This window comes from Cupressus sempervirens, chromosome 5 (assembly GCF_028749045.1).
Source record: "Cupressus sempervirens isolate cs-2001-9-10 chromosome 5, ASM2874904v1, whole genome shotgun sequence".
Taxonomy (NCBI): Eukaryota; Viridiplantae; Streptophyta; class Pinopsida; order Cupressales; family Cupressaceae; genus Cupressus; species Cupressus sempervirens.
Window position 1 is genome coordinate 190983619 of NC_143122.1, and position 5579 is coordinate 190989197.

Below are 5579 nucleotides of genomic sequence, written 5' to 3' on the forward strand. Positions count from 1 at the left end.
GAGTTTGGTTACATTGTGAAGGATCTGCATTGAAGATCTGACTTAAACTATGCAAGTCTCGGGCACTGGACTAAGTTCACCATGTTTGGCTACATCAAACACATGTTGCCTTCCCCAACCTTCCCCAACCCTCCGTGGGAGAGGTTCAATAGAAGTCTATGTGCCACATTTTGTTTATTGATCTTTCTGGGTGACAACTACAAGCCTGAAAATGCTGCTCCAAGGTGGGTTTTGCATTGTTGGGGTCTGAATTGGGGAGCATGCAGGAAGATGCTCCTACTCTTGGGTATAGAAGACGTGGGTTCTGCTTAAACAAGAAAACAGAAATGTCTGCCGGGAGTTCTTTAGCCAAATGATGCCTTCTCTTAAAAGGAAAACTTGTCATTTGTTTAAGGGGGCCTGGATCTGGGTGACAACTGGAAGTCTGAAAATGCTGCTTTGAGGATTACAGTTGTGGAGTCTTCTGGAAGCCTTTCAGGAAAGTGCTGTAACTCTTGGATATAGTGGAAGATGGGTTCTGCAAATTCGACAGTGCAGGCATTTCTGTGGGGAGGATACCTCCCCATTGAAGGAAGGTCTTTTATATGCTGGACAAGGTATAATTGGGTTCTTGGTTTTCCCATTAAGAGAAGCTAGAACATAATGCAAACCTGAAATACTTTTGCTACATTTTTCTATGGTCACATGCATTTCATATATTTCTTGGTGACATGTAATGTTTGTTGTTCTCCTTCAGTGGCAGATGAAAGTCTGAAATTGCAGTAATAGTCAGAAGCTGGAAGCCTTGTAGGAAGGTGCTCTGCCTCTTGGGCATGGTGTAAGTTTGCTTTTGCATGCCCAAGAAAGCAGGGCATTTCTGTGGGTAGCACTTCAACTAAATGCTGCATTCTCATTGAAGTAGAGGCCTTTGTTTTTTGGAGGGGGCATAATTATTTCAGGCATTCCTATTAAGATATTCGAAGTACTCGAGCCAAACACTGCATTCTTATTGAAGGAAAGGCCTTTATTTTTTGGAGGGAGCATAATTGAATTTCTGGCATTCCCATCAAGAGATTTGAGAACTTGTTCCAAAGAAGCAATTCTCTTCCTGCAGTTGTCAATGGTCAAATGCATACCATGTATCTCTGGGTGTCATGTAATGTTTGTAGTTTTCTATGGGTAAAAGATCAAAACTGAAAATGCGGCTACCAAAAGGGCTTTGTAGGGTCAGGATCTGAAGCTGGGAACATTGCAGGAATGTTATGGGTTCTGCATATACCCAAAAGAGGAGGCATGACTGATGGCGAGCTCTTCAGCCAAATGATATCCCATTGAAGGAAAGTTCTTTGTCTGTTGAAGGGAGCTTTAGTTGGGTTTGAAGTGTTCTGATTAAGGAAATGTAGAGCATATTGCAAAGGTGTGATCCCCTTACCACAGTCTTCCATGGTCACATGTATTCCACATATCGATATGGAATTTATATCAAATTTTTGGTCATCCAATTTGGAACTTGGAGCAGGTCTTTTGAGCCTCAAAATGTGATGCCTGTTGTTAGTTTGGTTAACCTTGTAGAGTCTGCATTGAACGTTAGGCTTAAGTTGCATTAAGTCTTCCAAGATTATATTGAGGTCACTTAAAACAATTATAAAAAACACTTTAAGTCCATGCGAAATTTGGACAGGGAGGGAGAGTATTCAATGACAATGCAATGATTGTTGATAACTTCAAATGACATCTGAAAATGCTGCATCCAGAGTTGGTTTGCAGGGTCAGAGTGAGTTGGCAGTCTCGAAGGAAGGTTGTCTGACTTGTGGACATGGTGGAAGATGGGTCCCTCGACAAGATAGCAGGCATGTCTTTGGGAAGCACTAGTAAGTTATTAGCCAAATGATGTTCCCTGTCTTGTAATCAATATCCATTTGTACTTTCTGTGAGTTATATGGATTCTATTTACCTCCAGGATCGCCGTTGTTTGTCTTCTGAGAGGTCTTCATGGATCAGGATCCTTTTTTTGTTTTCTTGTTATTTGGTGTAACCTGGATTTAATTTAATGGTTGTAAGGCTTGAGATTGGCCCTTATTGAATACTACTTCGGGCTATTTTGTGTGGTTAAGCTCCATCTGTTAAATGCTGAAGATAGTATCTACGGGCCATTTGTTGGAGAGCCTGGGAAGCAGTTGGATAACAAGGGACATGATTATTGTACGGTTTAAAAGATTAAGGATGGCAAAAAGTACAATGAAACTTTTTCTTGGGGATCTGTGGTCTGTGTTTTATTCGGAAGAAGAAGATATAATTTATTTTTGGGAGTGCTAAGATTGTTTCTTCCCTTCTTACACATACTGAGCCAGTCACAGGATGTGCTAGATACTTGGTAGTTGGAACTTGGTACTATAGCTTGAAAGAGGGTTATTTAGATCCAAATGATTTGATGAAGTTATCTTCAGATTTAATGAATTTTATATAACTAGCATTGTATCTCTAAACCCTTACCAAAGTGGTTTGAGAATGGCACAAAATACTATTTTACTGTTGCTGTGAACATGCCTTCTCGTTGATCAATTCTTTTTTATCTCATCAGATTTGACAAACAAACCTTAATTTTGTCAGTGTGCTATGCGATGCTGTTTATTTTGTCTGGGGATTGTTGCTTGACTTCAATTGGTGTACAAAAATACAAACTCACAAATGGAACAGGAAAATTATGCCAACTAATGGCAGAGCCAATCATGAATAATAAAGGTGCAATGTGACATATTGTGTGTAATATTTGGTAAATTTTCTGGGGTTCACGTGTTTGGGGATCACTGGCATTTTTTCAGGGGTTAGGATTCAGGAGTCGGGACAATAAGTTAAGTGCAAGATATAGACAAAACTTAATAATGGAAAAATGGAAACTGTAATATTTTGTTTCTCTACAAAGACATTCCTTTGTTGATTTTTGCTAATCTGACAATAGCATAGATGGTCCTGGGTAGTTTAGTTAACATTTTAGGTATGCTTTATTTTAGATCTTTGGAATTGTTGATCTGACAATTTTAAAAGAATGTCTTGAAGAGAAATGGTACAGTTTTGGGGTCTGTCGGGTAGTGACCTAGTTGCACAATGTGTAATCACCTCATTCAAGCCTAGGCTTTTTTGTGAAAATTTCAAATTTGTTATACTCCACCTAGCTTTCCTTGCTATGGTAAGAGATTCAGCCATTGTGCATTCTGTATCTGCTCAGGTAAGTTCCAATATCACCAACCTTTTGTTCTGCCAGTCCTCAAAAAGACTTAGGTAAAGTCTGTGTTATCTGCATATCTTGATGGAAGAATACGACACCCTGGTTGACTGAGCACCCAGTAAAACACCCATGGTAGCTTCATACCAGAATCCCAGCAGCCTCAAGATTGAGCAAATCTGAATTAAAATTAATTGTTCATGATGCAACAATAATCTTTGCTGGATAGAGCAACAACTGTTCTGCAACTCTGGAAATGATGAGAAAAGTTCTAAAGGAAACAAAAGCATTGCTGTAACACTTAATGAGATCAAATTCTCTCGGGTGAAGTGTTGTCGGTAAATTCTATATTATAGCTGACGGGTAGAAGTGTATCCGAAAGGGCATGTAATGGTTGAGTCACCCCTTTGGGAAAGTATATGTACACCGTCCGGAAGGGACTTTGGAACATCATTGTAATCATCATTTTCATATTGTAAGCATTGGAGTGCATATTGCGTATATGAATAAAGTATTTGTTATATGTTATATCTTACTGTACTGCATGCGATAAGTATCTTTTTACCCTGTACGGTAAACATTCGGCACCGTTTGTTGTAGTACATGCAATAAGTATCCTTTTTACTGTCTGACATGAATTGATACAGTACAACCAACATTATACAAGTTAAAGCATAATATACCGTACGACCACTACAATATAGGAAAAGGAGCAGAAACAAGATTGTACGGACCAAGGAGCAAATATACGCAGAAGCACAGTGTACGGTGATCCAGTGGAGAGATAAGAATACCGTATGGATAGAAAGCACTGTACGCTATCAAAAGTAATGAAGTGTTGTACACCGTATGGTAAATGTAGAGAGATTGCAAAGAAGTGCCGATATCGTACAGCCTGGAAGATCATAGAGCAAAATGCCGTAGGGTAACAAGGGAGCATAAAAGAGATAGAGCCACCACTGTACGGCTTTTGAGAGTAGGAATAGTGGCCTTGAGAGGAAACCAAAGTACACACCACCATACAAACATCAGCTAGAAGAGTAAAGTTTGACCGCACATCCAACGCTTGAAAGGAAGGACGACAGTACGGATTGGGATGAAGGACTATCGTACGAACTGGGATGAAGAACTATCGTACGAACTGGGATGAAGGACGACCGTATGGACTAGGAGGAAGGACTACCGTATGGACTGGGAGGAAGGACTATCGTACAGACTGGAAGGAGGACTACAGTACGGACAAACTAGGAGGACTGCCATACGGCCTTACAACTCACACAAAAAAGGGACACTTGAAACACGACCATCATGCGATACAAAAGAAGGGTGATAGGAGATTCTAAAAAAATAAAAAACGAAAAAGAAACGAAAACAAATCAAAACAGTTGACAATGAATAACGTATGGTACCAAAGGGAAAGACAAACAAGTAATGAAGAAAATATATGTGGTTGGTAGAAAGAGTATGGGATTGGAAGAAAATCACAAAAATGGTGTGTTCCATGGACTTTTGAGTGGGTTTGAGGGTGCTGATTTGGTCTTGGCGGCGGGGGCGTTGCCCCTCGACCCCGCCCTGTATCACGACAGGTAGCCCGTAGGGGCTTTGCCCTAGGACCTTGTAGGGGCGCTACTCCTCGACTCCGTTGGGGGCGTTGCCCCCTAGACCCTTGGTCAGTTCAGTTATCAGCCGTGGGAAGTGTGACTAGTTGATGAGACCTGAAGCTTCTACAGGCATAGAGTGTCTATGTGCTAGAGGTGGGGAGAGCACTAGAGCATGCCTTTCGAGAGGGATGTTACGCTTTGAGGTAGTTGGAGTAGGTGTTGGACGTGAGGCTGTCTTGGTGGATGCATAGAGAGCTTGGAGGAGCTGACCATTCAGTTGGAGGCAGTAGAGCGACACTTGGCTCTGCGTACCTAGGAGTTGGAAGCAGAGAAGGCAACACGGGTGGCTATCAAGGTTAGATTGGCTAGGGAGACAATATTGTGTTAACAGAGGCTACATATGCAACATGTTTTTGGAGACCAGTTTGGCGCAGGCACGGGAGGAATGTGAATGTGATGTGATCGAAAAAGATCTCGTGTTATAGTTAGTTAATGTATTCCATTTTGTTAATTTGTCTCGGACATTTTGTAATTGTCGTCTAGAGACGACTTTACTTTTTGGGGGGAATGATGTTGTCGGTAAATTCTATATTACAGCCTACGGGTAGAAGTGTATCCGAAAGGGTGCGTGACGGTTGAGTCACCCCTCCGGGAAAGTATATGTACACTATTCGGAAGGGACTTTGGAACATCATTGTAATCATTATAATCATATTGTAAGCATTGGAGTGCATATTGCGTATATGAATAAAGTATCTGTTCTATATTATATCTTA

General features: G+C 40.9%; 1 long non-coding RNA gene across 1 annotated transcript; it reads left to right on the forward strand.

Moving 5' to 3' along the window:
* LOC149555045 (uncharacterized) lies at positions 1 to 2304 on the forward strand. Its single transcript, XR_016364449.1, has 2 exons — positions 1 to 596; positions 737 to 2304. It is a non-coding gene; the product is annotated as an uncharacterized LOC149555045 (long non-coding RNA).
* The last annotated feature ends 3275 nt before the right edge of the window (positions 2305 to 5579 follow it).